Consider the following 20,653-nt stretch of genomic DNA (forward strand, 5'->3'; position numbering starts at 1 on the left):
CAAAACATCTAATACAGCCATTGAGCGAAGCAAAACAAGCTTCCAGTACAGAAACTTTGCCTCCTATTTCAAAATGTAAAACGAAACAGAAAGTGATTAACAAGACTGCAGATACCACTAGTGCTAACACTGCACCTATAAATCTTGATGTAGCAGCAAGAAAGCATACCAAACAAATTATTTTACAAAAAATGTTCCACCATAGAGTCCTTCAGAACCTTATAAAAACAGGAGAGAAATCTTAAAACGTATTGTATAAAATTAATCCTACAAGCTCATAGACACTGCAATCCTTCTCAAAAGAAAATTATTTATTTTAGTTTTAAACAGAATGAAACCACTAACAAAACTAAGTACTAAACTACAAAAAATACTTCTCAATAAACAGAATATTAACAAAGATAGCTTCACAAACATCTGTGGCGGTCAATGGAGTCATACCACGAGCACAGAACCATATTTCTATGAAAAAGCATATTTCTATGAAGAAGCATACAAACTAAAGCAAATAAACCCAATTGCCATACATAGCAGTGGACGAGGGAATGAAAAACTTAATAATACCATTATGGAACAAAAAACGCTGCTCACAAAAATATCCCCAGAAAACTCAGTATCAACTGTCTATTCCACTTAACCAATACGTCGAGTCTACAAACTGTAACATTGCCAAAACAGCTATGAAATCTTTACGCCAGTTCCTTAATCAGTATGTGAAATGCAAAGAGAAATTAAAATTAAACTACTACAAAATATGGACTCAAACACACAGGACTACAGGGAAATTCATTAGCCTGCATTTCTGGACCTATTTGCAAAACCACTTTCCATCATATCAAAATGATCTCAACACCTTGTTCAACTATAAGAAATCTGGTCCATAAACTGTACTATGCCAAAAGTCCTGCTTTGGCACTAGCCAATTTAAATAACAATCTTCTACATGGTACAGCCAAACAACTACTCAAAGAAATAGAGAATATCCAGAGAAAATATTTTGGAACTGAAAGCCACTTACAAAATGCAATAGGTTTACAACAGACTAGAAACAACTGTACAGATGGCTATCTTCTATTACACACATACAAAAAAGAAATACTAAATTTAAAAGTACATTTGCTGAAGTACCAAACCATTTGTGTGTGTGGTGACACAGGATATTTTATAAAAATAGCTCAAAAAATGTAGAGATAATGTACAAAATAGAAGACAATGAAGATTCCAAATGGTTCCAATTTCTCATAGCAGAAAACAAATATGAAATTACTGACCCATTAATACTTTACAGTTACTGCACTGCAAAACTTGACAACAACCAAACACCTTCACGTGCTATCACACATAATTGGGAATTACTCCCATTACCAAAACACCTGCAACAACTCAAGTTAAATGAGAGCATCATAATTCAAACAGTACACCCATTTCAAGCAATTATACGCCTTCAAACAAAAACAGCTAAATAACCTCACTCTGAATTAGTGAAAGGCATTGGGGGCAAAGTAGTTTATTTGCCATTAGATCTCAATGAAAATGTACACACTCTGGGAGTGCAACGTCCAATAGATCAGTCTTTAATTATCTTAGTAAATTGTGTACCTATAAAAGACAAAACAATTTGGCAACAACTCATGGACTTACATAAAGCTAGACAAGCCCTGCAATATCTAAAAGACAACACTAAATACTACAGAGAAATGAATAATGAAGAAAACCTGAGGGAAACCAGTGAAATAATTCAGGAGTCATCAGAAAAATATGTCAGCTATGGAATTACTACAAAAAGTGCAAGAAAAAGATGAGATTTTACAGTCAAGCATTACAAATTTTTTAGCACCCATGCGTGATACAAAAGAATATTGGCTCCAACACAACAGAGATGTACGCTGCATGATACGAAACCTTGGCCCACCCACTTGGTTTGTGACATTAAGTTGTGCAGAATATGCATGGGTAGATTTCCACGATTTCCTAAGCATTGCAAAGAAAAACAAAACAAACATAGATATAAAAACACCAGGAGAACACTGCTCTCTAGATCCTGTAATTGTATCAAGATATTTCCATCATCACTTCATTGCTATGCTACATTTCATTTGTAATAAAACTGTTCCTCCCCTTGGAGAAGTGCAACACCTCTTTTGGAGAATAGAATACCAAGCCAGAGCAGCACCACACATCCACATGTTTTTGTGGATTAAAGATGCTACTAAATTTGGTCAGGACAGTGATGCAACTGTTTTGAAGTTCATCCAGAAATATGTCACTTGTAAAATCCCTTCACAAACAACACATAGTGACCTTCATGCACAAATTTTACAATTTCAAAAACACACAAGTGGAAAATAATGTTGATGCAAATATAAAAACAAAGGGAAATACTACACCAAATGCCGCTTTTGTTTCCCTAGATCAGTTTCAACAACAGGTCAAGTAAACAACTTCATGTCTTCAGTTAGACACAGGGCCTCATTCCGAGATTGGAGGTAGCCATGGCACTAATAGCCCCATGGCTGCCTCCAATAACGGTACCGAGTCTGCCCTCATTCAATGGGGACTTACCAGTCTAGTCGGACCTTTGCAGGACCGGTAAGTCCCCATTGAAAATACCATTCCCCATTCCCAATTGAACCCCCATAGGGCTCAATGGGAATAGGGAAGGTACAAATAATGGTACCGCAATCTGCGGTACCGTTATTTGCTCCCTGGACCCTTTGCGGCTCCCGTTAAGGCCAATGGTAAATCCAGGCGGCCTTAGCGAGAGCCACAAAGGGACCTCGGAATAGGGCGCAAAGGGATTACCGGCACCGATGTCCTTAACAGTGCCCGGTATCCCTTTGCGCCCACCTCAGAATGAGGCCCATAGTGTCAAAGGTAAATCAACTAAGAACACATATTACATAAAAATGCATCAATGATTACAATGCAATCATTGCCCACCTATGGAATACAAACATAGATGCGCAGTACATTGCAGACAATTCCACTACAGTTGCATGATATGTCACAGCCTACTCAACCAAAGCAGAGAAAACAGAGCTTCAGGATCTCTGGGATGACATATCAAATGACAAAACACTATCACAGAAATTGTACAGTTTAGGCATAAACATGCTCTCTCATAGAGATTGTGGCTGCTATGAAGCTGCAGAACACTTAACCAGTACTGCCGTGTATGGAAAACCTGACAATATAGTATGGCTAAGTCTTGATCCTGCTAAATCTAGAAAAAGAGTTCTCAAATCATATGAGGACATACAAACAATAGCCAAAAAAGATCCCAACAGCCAAGACATTTTGAAAAACAATTTACTAGACACATTGCCCCAAACTGGAGTATCACTTTTGAAACCATGTGTCTATACTACGTTGCCCAAAATTTCACATACAAAAATAATATTAAACCAGATGAAAAGAAAGGTAGATACAGAGTGATAAATTGTGAAGGCAGCTCATTGAAACTTACCAAACGCAGCTTAATTAATCATATCAAATTGTCATTAAAAAGTCCTCAACATAAAGAACTGTATTACATTTGCCTGCTACAACTTTTTAAACTTTTTAAAATGGAGAAAAGAAGAAGAGTTACTAGATACATATGACTCCTATGAAGATGCTTTCAAAGCAAATGAAAGCACTATAAGAGACGTAATCTTTACACATTACCAAACAATGTTGCAAAATGAACAGCAACCCGAAGAAGAACTCCAGGCCCAACAACTAGATGTGGACACTCCTGACAGTAGTCAACCTTCTGTAACAGGAAGCCAAGAGCCACTGGGACAGCCACTAATAGCAAATTAGGCAGAATTAGCCATGACAGAAGTAGAAAACACCATGGGGGTAATTCCTAGAATTTAGCACACAAGTGGCGCACGCAGCTGGCGCACAGTGTGCGCGTGCGATTGTCTGCGCCAGCCACGTGCGCTAAAATCCATTTCCGCGCACAGCGTATTCATGGATTTTAGCTACCAAAACCAGCTGTGGCGCACAGTGGTGCAGCGACCCTGCAGCAGTGCCAGTTACGCCCCCAAGAACCCCCCTAGCGCAGGGAAAAGTCATCAAAATCCCCAATCCAGCGCAAAGGGCTGCGCTAAGCCTGTACCAGTATACATGGCCGTCACACAGCACATGGCAAGCGGGGAACGCGTATTACTGGGGTGCGCGGGAAGTTTCACACGTGAAAGGGCCCTGTGCGAGTGGGGTACGTGTATTACTGGGGTTCACGGGAAGTTTCACACGCGATTGGCCCTGTGCGAGTGGGGTACGTGTATTACTGGGGTTTGCGGGAAGTTTCACACGCGAAGGGCCCTGTGCGAGTGGGGTACGTGTATTACTGGGGTTTGCTGGAAGTTTCACATGCGAAGGGCCCTGTGCGAGTGGGGTACGTGTATTACTGGGGTTCACGGAAAGTTTCACACGTGAAGGGCCCTGTGCGATTGGGGTACGTGTATTACTGGGTTTTGTGGGAAGTTTCACACGCGAAAGGGCCGTGTGTGAGTGGGGTACGTGTATTACTGGGGTGCGTGGGAAGTTTCACACGCGACTGGCCCTGTGCAAGTGGGGTACGTGTATTACTTGGGTTCGCAGGATGTTTTACACGTGAAAGGGCCCTGTGCGAGTGGGGTACGTGTATTACTGGGGTTTGCGGGAAGTTTCACACGCGATTGGCCCTGTGCGAGTGGGGTATGTGTATTACTGGGGTTCGGAGGAAGTTTCACACGCGATTGGCCCTGTGCGAGTGGGGTACGTGTATTACTGGGGTGCGCGGGAAGTTTTACACGCAAAGGCCCCTGTGCGAGTGGGGTACGTGTATTACTGGGGTTCGCAGGAAGTTTCACACGCGAGTGGCCCTGTGCGAGTGGGGTACGTGTATTACTGGGGTTTGCGGGAAGTTTCACATGCGAGTGGCCCTGTGCGAGTGGGGTACATGTATTACTGGGGTTTGCGGGAAGTTTCACATGCGAGTGGCCCTGTGCGAGTGGGGTACGTGTATTACTGGGGTTCGCGGGAAGTTTCACATGCGAGTGGCCCTGTGCGAGTGGGGTACATGTATTACTGGGGTTTGCGGGAAGTTTCACACGCGAAGGGCCCTGTGCGAGTGGGGTACGTGTATTACTGGGGTTCACGGGAAGTTTCACACGTGAAGGGCCCTGTGCGAGTGGGGTACGTGTATTACTGTGGTTCGCGGGAAGTTTCACACGCGAAAGGGCCCTGTGCGAGTGGGGTACGTGTATTACTGGGGTGCGCTGGAAGTTTCACACGCGATTGGCCCTGTGCGAGTGGGGTACATGTATTACTGGGGGTTGCGGGAAGTTTTACACGCAATTCCGCTGTCAGAGCGGGTATGTGTATCTAGTGGGGTGCACGGGGACTCCCACACGTGAATTGGCAGTGTGGGTCCTCCGAGGTGTGCCCTCCACCCCATCCACGGCCCCTGCAGGCAACCCAGAACACAGGAGACTACCCTGTATCCCTGGCCATGCCTGCAGTGAGGGGCACCTGCCAGCAGGCCCCCACTCATGTCCCACTCATGTCCCCCAGCACCCCCAACCCCCAGCAGTGAGGGGCACATTCCAGCAGGCCCCCACTCATGTCCCCCTGCGCCCCCACCCCCCAGCAGTCAGGGGCACCTGCCAGAAGGCCCCCACCCATGTCCCACTCATGTCCCTCTGCACCCCCACCCCCCAGCATTGAGGGGCACCTGACAGCAGGCCCCCACTCATTTCCCACTCATGTCCCCCAGCACCCCAACCCCCCAGCAGTGAGGGGCACCTGCCAGCAGGCCCCCACTCATGTCCCACTCATGTCCCCCAGCACTCCCATCCCCCAGCAGTGAGGAGCACCTGCCAGAAGGCCCCCACTCATGTCCCCCTGCACCCCCACCCCCCAGCAGTCAGGGGCACCTGCCAGCAGGCCCCCACTCATGTCCCACTCATGTCCCCCTGTGCCCCCACTCCCCAGCAGTGAGGGGCACCTGCCAGCAGACCCCCACTCATGCCCCCCTGCGCCCCCAACCCCCAGCAGTGAGGGGCACCTGCCAGCAGGCCCCCACTCATGTCCCCCTGCACCCCCACACCCCAGCAGTGAGGGGCACCTGCCAGCAGGCCCCCACTCATGTCCCACACATGTCCCCCTGCGCCCCCACCCCCCAGCAGTGAGGGGCACCTGCCAGCAGGCCCCCACTCATGTCCCACTCATGTCCCCCCACCCACTCACCCACCCAGCAGTGACATGCCCATCTCATGACACAAACCAAAAGTCAACTATGTACATCAACACATGTCCGTATCACACACACACACACACACACACACACACACACACACACACAGGTTGCCATTGATTGAGTAAACCCACATGTCAACATGCATGAACCCAATGAGTGAATACCACACATTGAAGTAAAAGATCAACATGTATTAACATGAAAACCAATTGAAAGTACTTAAAGCATAAAATAATGGCAAACATGAAATGAAATCCATGTCCAAATAAAAATAAAAAAATCCTCAAAAAAATCCAAGTCCAAAAGAAAAATGGCCAAACCTCTCTGTCCACCTAACCAAATGCAAATGAAACACAAAAAGGTAAATCCATTGATCAATGTTGAAATGAAATTAAAATGTCCAAATAAATCCAACGTCCAACTATGTACAATACAATTTTCAAGGGTCCTTGAGCCCAACGAAAAAAATGAAACCTATATAATAACCTACCTAACACTATAAACTATTTACAATGGCGACGGGCAAGTCCTACGGCTCACTCATTGATGTTTTCGGCAAGGGCATCATCGAACTCCATGTCTATTTGCTGGAGGTGGGCCTCTGTCCTGGCATGAGGTCTCGCAGGGAGGCACTCATGGCCTGTTCCAAACTCCCTGTGAGTCGCCTCAAGGCTCTCTGCCCGCCTCAACGCCCGACGCATAGAGAACTCCGCCCTGACCATGGTGAGCCGCACCTCTTCCGCCCGCCACCGCTCCGCCCCTATACGCTGGCCCAACCGCCGCCACACGGAAGACACATCCATTCCAGGGTCCTCCTGCCCTCTGGCCGATGCCTGCCCCCCTGATGTCGATGGGCCCGAGCCATCATTGCTCCCACCTAGAGCCTGCTCCTGCTGCTACTGCTGCTGTCCATGTTCCCTGTCAGATGATACCTGCATATCCTCCATCAGCTGGTCTTCAGTTGTGGTGTCCACCCCTGCTGGACCACCAACTCCCGACTGTGGCAGGGATGGGATCTCCACCAAGCTGGCTGTGTTGGTTAGGCCAGGTCCACATGGGGCCCTGGTGGAATCTGGGCCGGAAGACGGCAGGGAGAACGACTGGCGCTTAGTCTCCACAGAGATGGAGAGATCCACCAGAGTGTGTGTCACATGTAGGAACCCACCAACCAGGGCCCCTCCCAACAGTGCCACGTCGCGACGCTGCTCTTCGTGATGGCGTGCGTTCTCTGCCCAGGAAGAACGCACGTCATCACGAATGTCACACGTGCGCAACGCGACACCAATCAGGACGGAGCCCATACATTCATGGGACCCCTCGTCCGCAGGTAGTGGAGAGGCAGATGACATGGCACTCTACCCTACCTGCGGACGGGCCTGGGACGGGGCCTCCCTGCTGGTGCATGGTGGTGCAGTCACAGGGTCAAGGACAAGGACATGCACAGGCCCCTCCGCGGTGACCTGTACTGCATCCTGACCCTGGCCCTGGACTGCACCACTTGCACCAGTGGTACTACCCCCACCAGGCCCCATGTGCGGCTCAGTAGCGGGCTCCTCCTCTGTGGAGACCAGAAACCTGGATGTCTCCGTACCGTATTCCGCCATTGCAAGCCCCTGTGGGGGCTCACCCAGCCTTTCCACCACAGCCATAGTGGCAGACGCAGCACCAGTCCCCTCACTCCTGGATGATGGCAAGTCCTGGGAGGGTGGCTGGGCCTTGCGTCGCCGCCCAGTGGAGGCATCCCCGCCGCTTGGCTCCACAGCGCCGTCTCTGCCCTCTTCTTCACTTGACGCTGCGTAGAGGGAGACATAGAACACAAGCATCAGGGTACAGTACAATATTCCCCTAGACAGGAAGCAATAACTCATGAGTGGCAGTGTCTAACATCACTTCCATCATGTCCCTCCACAACACATGGGTGAATGCACGCAACACACATGCATAAACAGGCATGGCGCCTGCAATCAACATCAGCATCCATGTACAAGGGCCTCTATTAATCAAAATATGCCTTCAAACTCACATGCATACTGGCTCACACTGATCCCATGCACACACATCACCGGAGGGTCATGCATCATGCCTTGTACACCACAGACACAGTGGATAGACACAGTGCATACAACGGTGACCGCACTGCATGAGTGGATCTACACATCATCACAGACATGTGTCATGGATCCATGGCATATCGAAGTCACAGACACACTTTTCAGACACACACACACTTGTGCACCATACATGTACATGACAGCAGCACCCATCCATCACACCCCCACCATGTGCAAGAATAGACACTGGCATGCTTTCATGGGTGCATTTGCCATACAGCTCCCCATGTAGCATTGGAATTCATGCACCAACCATGTGGTTCGCACATTACTGGTCACATGCATGACCACGATGTCCCTGCACACACACATCCATACATGGCCCATGTCACACATACAGGCAAGTATCAGACTACTAGCACACTGCAACATGCCCTGTCTCGCACACCAATGCTTGGCCACTTACTGCTCAACTGCAAACGGGTCTTCCTCTGAAGGATCTGGGCGTGGAGCACTGGGCATATGTGTTCCAGGACCCTCATCTGGATATCACTCATGTTGACCCGGCCCCCCTCTGCGAGGCACCGGGCCTTGTGGAGGGTCCTGGACCTGAAGTCCTCCCAGCGCTTCTTGACGTGCTTGATGTCGCGGGTTGCCACCCCCTCCGCGTTGATGGCAACCACTACGTCGTCCCAGATCCTCTCCCGTCCTTCCTTGTTGGCGCGTGATGTTCCGAAGAGGACATCATAATGCCCCAGGACATGCTCCACCAGGACACCAACTTCCTTCACACTGAAGCTGGTGGCCCTCTGCCTCTCTGGCTTGGAGCGCCAGTGGTCTCAGATGGTGTTTGCCCTGACATGGCGACCCCCGAGGCAGGCGTGGGTGGGCAACTGGGTCCTGGGGCTGGGCTGTGGAGCGATGGTATCCCAGTCGGGAGTCTTCTGTTCCAGCAGGGGTTGACACAGAAACTGGAACCCTGGCTGACATGCAGGCACCAAATAGCTGGGCACGAGGGCAGCAGGCAGTCAGGCAGCAGCAGATTGCAGGTGGGAGCATGCTCGGGGCTCTGGGGGGCAGTAATTCGGCCTTCTGGGCAGGAGCGTGGTCTTCCGTGTGTTTTCGCGTGGCCAGCTTGATACGGAGTGATTTGGCACGTGAAAAAATTACATGTCAGTGTGTAATTGGAGGAAAGGCCCTTAGCGCGTAAGCACGTCAATACACGTACGCGTTTTCATTGGACCAAAGGCCCTTAGCGCGTAAGCGCTTCTCTGACGTTATGCGCGCAGGCGTTTCCCTCGTGACGTGGGCATAGTGGTTCAGCGCACGTGAAAAAACTGCACATCTGCGTGTGAATGCGTGTAATCTGAGGAAAGTGCCTACGCACGTAAGTGACGTGATGCGCGCGGGCGTTTCCCTCAGCATGGGTTAAAGGTGAGCGGGGCCAGCAGTTCGCTGTACGTGCCTTTCGTGGAGACCGACGAGTGTAGCTGCTTCGTGTTGTTTCGCGCACCATCACATCTTCATTGCGATCGAGGACGTATCTCTTCTTTTGACGGGGGTATTGGCTACGCATGTTTTTCTGCATCGCGCTAGTCAGACGGTGAGTCGCGCATGCTATTTTTCCCCTGTGTATCGCACCCGTTTTTGAGGTCATAGTAGCCTGCGTGTCCCACGTGTACGCGTTTTTCGTGTTACTGGGTGCCACCGCATACTGCGGGAGGTTGATTCCATGCACGTAGGCTGCAGGGATGCATGCACGGTTTTACTGCAGTTTTGGGGTGCCTGAGCGTAGCGTGACCCGTCACTACATCACCAGAGTCACATACAGCCTTGCAGGTGCAGGGGGGCTGTTAACATCTTGCATCCCACCTCCTTCACCCCAATTGCCCAGGTCAATTGTGGTGTACACCTCCCATTGGCAATACTCCATCTGTGCCAGCACTACTCCATCTGTGCCATGGTTGGGAGGCCACCAAAGGTGAGGTGCACCTCAGCTGGGCGTACTCCTCATGGCGGGCGTGGTCAGGGACGTGGCCGGGGTGACCAGGGTGTCGGGGGACTCCAGGGTGTCCAGGGTGGCTGCAGAGGGGGAAGAGGCAGGGGTGCGCCACTTGAGCACGATGTTGTGCCATGTGTCGGTGCAGTCATGTCACCACCCCCTGTGGTTCCGGGAGATGCAGCTTCTGCATCTAGCACTGGCGCCCGTGTGACCCGGCAGTCTGTTTCATCGACTGCCACGGACCCAAGGAAAGTGTTAGCTGCAGGTGCAGCTGTGGACACCACCACCCAGTCTCAGGGTCTGCCAGTGCAGGCTGCGTTGGCGATTAAAGAGCCCTTGGAAGATTTCCAACAGGCCAGGAGGGAAACCGTAGGGGCACGCAGAGCGGCCCTGACCAAGACACGTGTCCCTGGGGCAGTTATGTCATCAGCTGCCCCGAACAGCTGGTTGTTGGCAAGTGCAGGGGCAGATGCACCCAACAACACCCCGGTTGTGAGTCTGCCAACCAGGACAGTTGCGGTCAATGACCCTACCACTGCGGATGTTGCTGCGCAGGGTCCATTAGATGGCACCCAGCTGGCACTGACACAAGTCAGGCCTTTGGTCGTCCCTCCACCTGCCACTCCCTTGGCTCAATCCACCGAACGCACTGGCCATACTGATCAGGGCGGCATCAGCCAGCCAGGGTCTGCGCCACAATCCAAGAGGAGGAAGGTTGCACCTGCAGCACACGCTGGGACCGCACACACAGCCACGACCTCCTGCACGTTGAGGAAGAAGCCTTTCTGCAAACAGGAACTGGACTTCCTCGTGGGCTACGTGCGGAAACACAGCCGTGACATGTTAGTGGGTGCTAATTGTCAGACTACGGCTGCCCACCGTGATACCCACTGGAAGCAAGTTGCGTAACATGTGAGTGCATTCGGCCATGAGATGCGCATGGCTCAAGAGTGCAAAAAGCGTTGTAATGACCTCAAACACAGCGTTAAGGCTAAGTGTGCCTCAAATTACAACTTGACTCTGGTGACTGGCAGTGGGCCTGCACCGGAGGAGGAAGACCTCACTCCGCATGAGTCACTCGTTGCAGAGTTCATACCATCTGAATTGGTCGAAGGAGTGGGAGAGATGCCGGACGTTGATGCCCAGTCCAGTGAATGTTGATGTGTGTTTGTCGAGGACGTGTGTGTTTTACTTGTATGATGTGTTGTGCATGACTGCCACTACATGTCACGTGTACATGGTTATGATGTACGAGTAATGCAATGCTTCACTGATGCATGTCTACTCTGCTGGATGGTGAACATGTGGAGCAGACGGGGACCGTCCACATCACCACTTTTGCAGCCTAGTCACATGCTGGTTACCAGTATGCCCCTCCGGTCCATGTTCCAGCTCACTGGCACTTCTGCATGTAGCATGGGGTGACCTTCCTCTCAGCCCAGGAACTATGCATAGCATGATTGACGTGCATGTGTCCTCTGCCTGGAAGGGGGTAGCCAATGTAGGCATCGTCCCTTGCCCCCAACCCCCTGCTCTGCACGACAATTCCATTTTAGCACTGGTCTGCTACAATATTGCCCTTGGTTACTTCCCTGGCCATGCCTCCTGTGTACATTCTAACATCCAGTGGCCAATCTGCCAGACATATCCATTGAGGTACATCCTTAGTACTTAATGCAGGGTGTCTCACTTGGACTGTGCAGAGGTCAGATGCCCCGCAGGGACATGAGTGCCCATTCATGCTCCATGTGAATTTCACGCATGCCCATATGTGTCCATGACTGGATGATCACTGTTACACAAGTCCATGATGACCCAAATTGCATGGCATTTCATCTGCCTTCCCATGTCAAGTGTGGCTCAGTACTGTGTTGCACACATGTTTAGGGTCTGACAATCTGTGTGGGTCACAGGCCTCAGCCTGTTTAATGGCAAATGACTCTGTCCAACTGGTGTAGTGTCTTCTTCACACGTGGGTGTACTCCAGAGGTTTAATCATGTGTCCTGCTTACTGTCCCATCATCATTTGCTGTGTTGTCACTTGACTCACATGATGCTGTTGATGCTGGTCAACACAGTCTGTCAATACACAGGTCTATGGTCGGCCTTTTGATACCATGCTAGGCATCCCTGCTTTTGCACTTGGGGGGAGGGGTGGTTTGCTTGTAGATATGCTACCCATTGAATGCACATTGCACTTAATGCCTGAGGTTGACCTTGCACTGCCTTCACATTTTCTGACACACACCATGAAGTCCTTGTACATGTAGCTAGTGAGTAACATACATATTTGCTGCACTGCATAGACCCACTTCAGTGCAAACTGCCACCTTTCCACATGTCTAATCACAGAAGCAATTTCAAGTTTACCCAGCATGCATGCAAGGTTCTATTTTGTGCGTCACACGTCTGCCTGATGTGTTTGGTGTCGGTGTGTGTGTGTGTAGTGTGCTTCTAACATGTGTAGTGACCCTTTTCCTCTCTATTTTTCAGGTGATGATGCAATGGAGCCGGAGGATGGTGTTGTCATGCCAGGCACTGGGTTGTTATCACTACATCAACCCAGCACAAGTGGGGGTCGTGGGGTCGTAGGCAACGAAAACCACCAAGTGCTACAGTCCATCTTGTTTCTGGCTTCCTATGAGTCCATCCCTGATGAACACTCTGACGACCATGTCGAGTTGGATGAGCATCAGGTCCATATGTCAGGGGTGAGTGATTCTGATGTGGACACTCCTCTGTCCGCGATACCTGTACTGAGGGGTCAGACAGCCTTGGAACCTCCGCCCGTGGTGGATCGGGATGCAGGGTCACCCTCCACACCAGTCACTGATGTGCCTGGGACATCACGTTGATGGGGGCATGTAGTCGTGCAGCCGCGAGCAGTGCCAACACAACAAGGACACCCAGTCCTTGGGTCCCGCAGGAGTCAAGCCCAGCAACGCGGTCGCCGCGCGCAACCGCTGTATACTGAGTGGGAGCAAGACATGACTGCCAATTCTGAACGCCAGGGGCAGCAGTGTAGAACATCGCTGAGAGCATGAAGCGTGTGGCCCGATCTGTGCTCCCTCCTGCTAGGCCGGTGCTTCTCCAGCAGCAGGCGGCACGGTCCACGGCCCGCTCCTCAGGCTGGGCATGGCGGCCTCAGACAGGGCACGCCAGGCTGAAATTTTGTCTCTGCGTGAAGCAATTGCTGCTCACGCTGAGGCACACATGGAGGCCCTGAGGGAGGAGTATGCTTCACTCAGATCCACTCTGGGTGTCCTTCTGATGTCCCAGAGGGAGCGGGCAGAGGAGAGGTTTGCACAGCTTTAGCGTACCATCTCGCCTGAGCTACATGCTTGCCGGGAGGTGAAGCAGTTGTCAAGCCAGGCCTTGCAGGAGAAACTCTGTGTTACACATGTTACCTTGCAAGAGGAAGCACGTGTATCACGGGAGGTTCTGCATGCAGACCTACATGTCATTACCACACAGAACCAGGCTCACCCGTCTGGCAGACCTTCTGCCGATGAGGGGCAAGCTGCGGCTAGACGTGGTCATGCTCCTGTGCCACGTCCTCCTTTACAGGAAGAGCCAGACTCAGACGACAATCTCCCACATAGTTCGGGCTGTGCAGGCGTTGAGCCCATGGAGGTTTTTTTTTTCCTCAGCATCATCGCATGTGGGTGTTGAGTAGCACCCTGTACCTCCCCCCTCCTGTTTCCCCCCCCGGGTCGTATGTGGCCATTTTTGATTTTTCTCATAGTTTAGTTAGTTAAGTTTCTGTTTGATAGTTATTTTAAATAGGTAAAGTAGGTTTTTCATAGTTAGTGTAATTAGTTAATATAGTTTAACATTGCTAGTCTATTGTGCTTTCATGTGACAGTATGGTGCTTTGTGGCTTTTGAAAGCATCCACTGTCTGTTCCACCTGGGCCCTTTAAGCTTGTCTTGTGTATGTGTTTGCTGCTTGGGGTCCTTGGCTCACATATGCCACTCCTGCTTCCCTTATTCATGGGCTCGCAAGGATGGTTCGGTGTCACAGCCTATTACACAAGGGAAATGGACTGTCATATCTGTGGCATGTCTGCTGCTGTGGAACTTGTGTTAACACCCCTAGTGGGGATGATTGGGGTGTAATTGTCCACTGTTCTTCTTTTGCTAGATGGGGTGTTTAATGATTCATGTGTACATTCATTGCTATGCATTGTGTAGTATGTTTCTTATCTTTAATGAACATGTGCTTGTTGCAAATCATGCCGTAGATAGTGTGTTCCACATTGTTGCTGTGAAAGACGGACTGATGGTGTGATTTCTGATGTACGTCTCTGACATGGTCCAGTCATGTAATGCCTGAAGAGACACACACAGATGAATATTAAGCATTAATCATATGTTTCATGCACTTTCTGCAGGGGGATGAGCCTCAAGACCACCTTTGCCAGCAGACAGGGGCTATTGGACGTCTGGAATCAGGACGCGTTTGGTGCTGCCGACATGCGCATGTGTGCACAAGCAGAGGCACAGGGATTGCGATCATACATCCGCAAATCGATGACATGTTTCAAGGGACTCCAGGCAAGGTGAGCAGCACAGGGTGGTCACAACACAGCAAACCTTCCACCTGGCCAGTTGAACATGCATGCTTAGTAGCAGCACTGACAGTGAACTTGGACAAATATTGGTGTAGAAGCGCACAATACAACTCGGATGTGTTAGTGGGCTGATGGCTAGTTGATGTGAAAGTTCTCTGGGGCACCTGCAGGGGCAGTGGCACATACCCTCCGGTCCACCATAGTCCATTGAGGCACTTGTATTAGCCATGTAGCGTTCCGAGACATGGAATGAAGCAGCTCACAGGGACAGACATCAAGGGACAGACTCGGGTGCAGTGCATTTCATTTCCAAGTAGAAATTGATACATGCACTGGCTACTTTATTTTGGTCATGGTGGTACAGGAATTGTTCTGAAGTCAGACCTTGCTATGTGCGTCTGTCTGCTTGCACAGGGAACATTGCATGTTGAGTGGATCGTGACACTTTGGTGTTCCATTTGCCACACACCCACTGGTGCCTGACTTACTGCATTGACTTTGTATGAACCATCAGAGGGGTAATGTTACGTATGGGTATGAAGCATCCACACAAGTGTGTCTGTTTGTAGTATATTTTGGTACTTTGGGGCATATTTGGTGGTGTGTTTGTGTGTTTTGGGCACGCACAGATTATTAACTGTGGCTCTCTTTGCAGCATTGAAATGCTCCTGTTACCGGACCTGAGAGTGCGCAGGCAGGAGGCCAGCACTCACCCCAGAGATAAGTTTCTCTTTGACTTACATTTGAGTAATTTGGTGCTATGTGCATGTGAACAAGTTTGATCTAATTGTGTATGTGTTAATGTGTGTACTACATTTTGGTGCATTCCCTACTTTCCCGTGTCAATCCTACTCCCCTCTCCTGCCCCTCATTCCAGTTATCCAGTATGCCAATGCCTGTCCCGACTGCATATCCCTGACCCTCCTTCCACACCAGGGTCTCAGAGGCCTGTGTGAGTTAGACCTTGCAGGCACCCAGACCACGGTGGGGGTGGTTGTTTCGTGCCACTCGTGCGCCTGTACACGGGACCTGTGACAGTAGACATCCCTTTGTGGTGCATCATTCTAAGTTATGTGCCACACATGGTTCAGATCCTGTTGTGACATTGTTTTACTGTGCTACCTTGTTTGTTAACATCATTGTGGTAGTACTTGGCCTTTGTGGCGTACTGCTACTTCAAGTCATCTACTGGAGGCTGTTTTGGTTTGTTTTACTGCCTGCAGGCTATTTGCTTGGCTTCTGTGTTGTCATGCTTTGAGTTCTGTTGGATTTTGTGCTTTTGCAAATCTAGGTGGACTCTGAGGGTGCTGGCAACGTTTTACACACAAGGTGGGAGATGGTGATAAAGGGAAAGGGTGATCCTGTGGCCAGGTGGAATTCAAGGATGTCGGATGAATAACCCAGATGCAGTTGTTCAGTGGGTCGTGGTGATTTGTGAGGGAGGGGGGGTGTTTTGTTGTTGATAGTTGCCTTGCCCTGCAGTGTGATGGGCACCCTGAAATTGTAATTGTGCTTTCCTATTTACATGATGTATTCTGCTGATCAATGCCTGTTCATGTGTTGTGTTTACCTTTCAGGTGTGAGGGGATAGTTGTGATTTGACATGCTGGGGTATACACGTGGTGAATGTTCACATGTGATGTGTAGAGGACACTGATGGTCACTTGATTTCACATGCATATGTTGAGTGCATGTCCCTACTGACCCACACACTTGCACTATGATCCACTACATGTACAACCACCCTTCCATGTCCACGTGTACACTCTGTTTGCCTTCTGGTGCCCACTGTGTCCCTGCAGCACATGTTCAATGATCATTTGTGGATCCTGTACATGCTTTTTTTGTTTTTTTTATGTAGTTTGTTGCTTAGATGTGATGCTCAGGGTGTGCATCACACACAATGGCTGTTCACTGTGCTGTGCACTGAGCAGTGTGTTGCAGGAGGTGGACACAGCACACAGTAGCTGCAGTGTTGATTTTGCAATGCACATGGTGCATGTGGACAGGCATTAATTGTTTTCTTTAAAATACAACTTTTGGAATGCATTTCGGTATGACTTATTTTTGGGGGAGGTTGTTGGTCAGTCATTTCATCTGATTCCATGTCAGGCATCATTGTCTGATGCCCATTTACTTTTTTCACATGGCAATGTGTACCTTTTTGGTACTGTGTTGGTGTATGGCTAGTGCTTGTCATGTCATGTTGTGGTTTTGGAGGGTTTGAGTGACATACCAGTAATAGTCATGTCCTGTTTTGCAGGTCTGTGTGATTCACACCTTGCATGTGTGCCTTTTGGTCACACAGGATTGCTTGTGTTTAAGTAGCTAGGGATGCACACAATGTAGCACTTCCGTGGCAACATTCTCAGGGTGGTAAGGTTGTGAGAGCTGACTGTCTCTTTGTCATCATCGATTGTCACCTGGTATGTGCCAGGCCTGTGTGCACTCCGCAGGGTTGGGAGTTTAGGTGAAAAATCGGGCCACAAGCTGGGTCCGGGCTTCCTCGCCACGTGCCCTATCCCCTTCCATGGACAGCGCCTGTGCCTGTGGTTGGGGATGTTGGGGCACCACCATGTCCACTGGTACGCCCTGCCGTGTTGCAACATTGTGCAGGAGACATGCTGCCACAATGATCCTGCACACTACTGGAGGTGCATAGAGTAGCTGCCCGCGGGAGCGGTCAAGGGAGCGGCAGCGTGACTTGAGCACTCCGAATGTGCGCTCCACTATGGCCCTGGTTGCAATATGGGCCGCGTTGTATCTTACCTGGGGTGGTGTGGTGGGGTTCCGGATTGGCGTCATCATGTGGTTGCTCAGAGGGTAGGCACTGTCCCCTGGAGAGGTGATAATGGTTGTGATTATTGGGGTTTGTGTATTTGTGTGTGTGTGTGTGTGACATGCATGCATGTGCACAGTCATTTGTACTCACCTAGGAGTCATGTGTCGCCACGCTGCCCAGCTTCCAGGGCCCGGCTCAGGGCGGACATTCTGTATATGAAACTGTCATGGGTGGAGCCAGGGTAGTTTGCATAGACAGAGGTGATGATTCCCTTTGCATCGCATACCACCTGTACATTGATGGAATGCCAGTGCTTGCGGTTTCGGTAGATGTGCTCAGTGGCCGTAGGTGGACGTAGGGCCACAAGTCTGCAGACCTCACATACGCCAACATTTTACAAAGTATTACAATTGGTGTACTATCTCAAGAAGCACAATCTATATTAAAGACCAGGCAAATCCATGCACTCTATGGCCATAACTCATGTGCTACTGATGTCATGGAACAATTAGCACACACAAATGTCAATTGTATGTCATTGATGTCAGCTCTTGTAAGCTGTGCTCAATTCAATAAAACAATGTTGGAAAAGAAAATGCAACCAATTGTTGAAAAATTGCTCTACAGCCAAACTGGACATGCACGGTATGACACTATCCATGTGTGAACAAGCCACAACAAGTCTAAATACCTTGGAACACTCTATCTCTAACACAGCTGGTTTGGAGAAAATATTAAAATTATCTTTAAACTGTAGAGTAATGCTTAAACGTAACCTTGAAATGGACCAAGGACTAGTTAATGGAGCACTTCTACAGTTGTTAGCTTTCAAACATACCCACGTGACAAGAACATTCAATTTGTCAATATTCTCTTTTATAAACTATCCGAAGTTAAAAGGATAGGACTATCAACAGCCGGCTTCGTTCTTTTCAAAGACATGTATGTATGCAGAGAACAATTTTCTCTAACTCTAGCATATGCAGTCACCATTCACAAATCACAAGGTCTTACCCTAGATAAAGCATTGAAGATATTGGTAGCACAGTCTTTAAAAAAGGCATGAGCTATGTAGCACTATCACGCTTACGTACACTTGACAGACTAGTTCAAATCAACTTTGATGCAAGTAAAGTAAATGCTGATTTCTTTTGCATTCTAGAATACAATAGACTGTGTTCACTCTGCACCCCCATCTAAAAACCTATCCTGTTCCACAAAAAAAGCGAAAATGTTGTAAAAGAAAACTACTTCAGACTCAATCTTTGCAGGATCTCACAGCAATTCCTCCAAAGAAAGTAAAAGAAGCTAATACTTCATCAAGGACCACAACCAGAGAATAATCTACTGTGCAAAGTAACTCAACTACCTCTTCAAAGAAGCAACGCACACTACGAACCAATGACATGGATACAGAAAGTCAGGTCCATTCAAATTTTCAAATACAACTGGTGTAAATTGCTACGTAAATGTAGCAATAAAAATTCTATTCCAATTTCCACCAATTATTGACAACATTTACTTACACGGTACAGACCAATTGTGTTTGCAAATGTTTGTCCTTCATAGAAATGCAACCAACAATCCTGACAACACTTACAGTGTTTCGGCAGGAATTGGACTACTGTGCTGGAATGGTCAAATTCACTATAAACTCACAAGAAGATTCACAAGAATGTCTAATGTACTTACTAGAAGTCCTAGAAAAGAAAAACATACCTATAAATGAAATCTTCCAGATTTCATACATGTGGAAACATACATGCACTCTTTGCAGGCATGTAGTACAAGAAGAAGTTCCTAATGAACGCTTTGTGTATGTATCCATACCTAACTGTTAATCCATTCCATTTCAGAAACTTGTACAAAATGCAAACCATTGCAGATTATGTACTACCTGCAATTCCGATAATCGTTCCACCTTACAAATACAGACACATAGTAAATACGTAATAGTAATGCTTTTACGTTATAATGCTATGGTACCAAAAACAACTGCAAGCTGCCTGGATTCACACATGTTCAAGTATCACTTGGTAAGAAAACCTTCAGAACAAGAGGTATAATCTACCACGCAGGAGCCACAACCAATGCAGGTCATTACACTTCATATATAAAAAAGAATTGTGGATGGTTTGAATGTAATGATACTACCATTACTCTAAAACAGAGATTACCAGCAAATCTTGTAAACACTTACTTAATATTCCTAAAACCAAAATGTAATAACTAATCTGTGTATGAACATAAACAAAACTTGAACTTCAAAACTATGACCAGCTAGAATACGTCAACAGGTATCTAACTGCCCCAAGATTCTGCAACAAACAAACACATAAACGAATACCACTATAATGAAACAAGAAATAAACAGTTAGAATACGCCAACAGGTATCTAACTGCCCCAAAATTCTGCAACAAGCCAACAGATAGTTGAATACCACTAACATGGAAAAAGGGATAAACAGATTACACCTACTGCTATCTAATTGCAACAGTACTGCCACCACTTCCAAATCAAAACCATTTACCTATTCAATTCCTCCTATTGAAATCAATGAAAGAAATATATTCTACAATAAGTAGAACGTTTTTTTTTTATCCAGCATGGATTTTTTTTCCCACAGGCCCAATGATTTAATGCACATTGCACAGTACACTGGTTTCAACTATAGTATTTCTATAGTACTAACTATGAGAGTCGACAACATACAGAAATGTCTACTATGCAATGCAATACTCATTAGAAATTACCTACACTAATATGTGATTTTTTCTTTTATCACAGTGATTGAAAAAAAATGTCTGCTCCAACTACCCATGTCATGAAAAAACTGCATACAACCACAAAAAGTCAAACAGTAAGTATATAATGATTGGACTCACAAACACCACAGCATAACACACCCATTCAATCAAACACCTGACCCGAAACCACAATACAAAATGTTTGCTTTCATGGGTATCTCATGCTGCAGCGCTTGTTGCCGAACATTACAATCTAGACTGCATGGCC

The sequence above is a fragment of the Ambystoma mexicanum genome, chromosome 5q (genome assembly GCF_040938575.1).
Source record: "Ambystoma mexicanum isolate Mex_15411 chromosome 5q, UKY_AmexF1_1, whole genome shotgun sequence".
NCBI lineage: Eukaryota > Metazoa > Chordata > Amphibia > Caudata > Ambystomatidae > Ambystoma > Ambystoma mexicanum.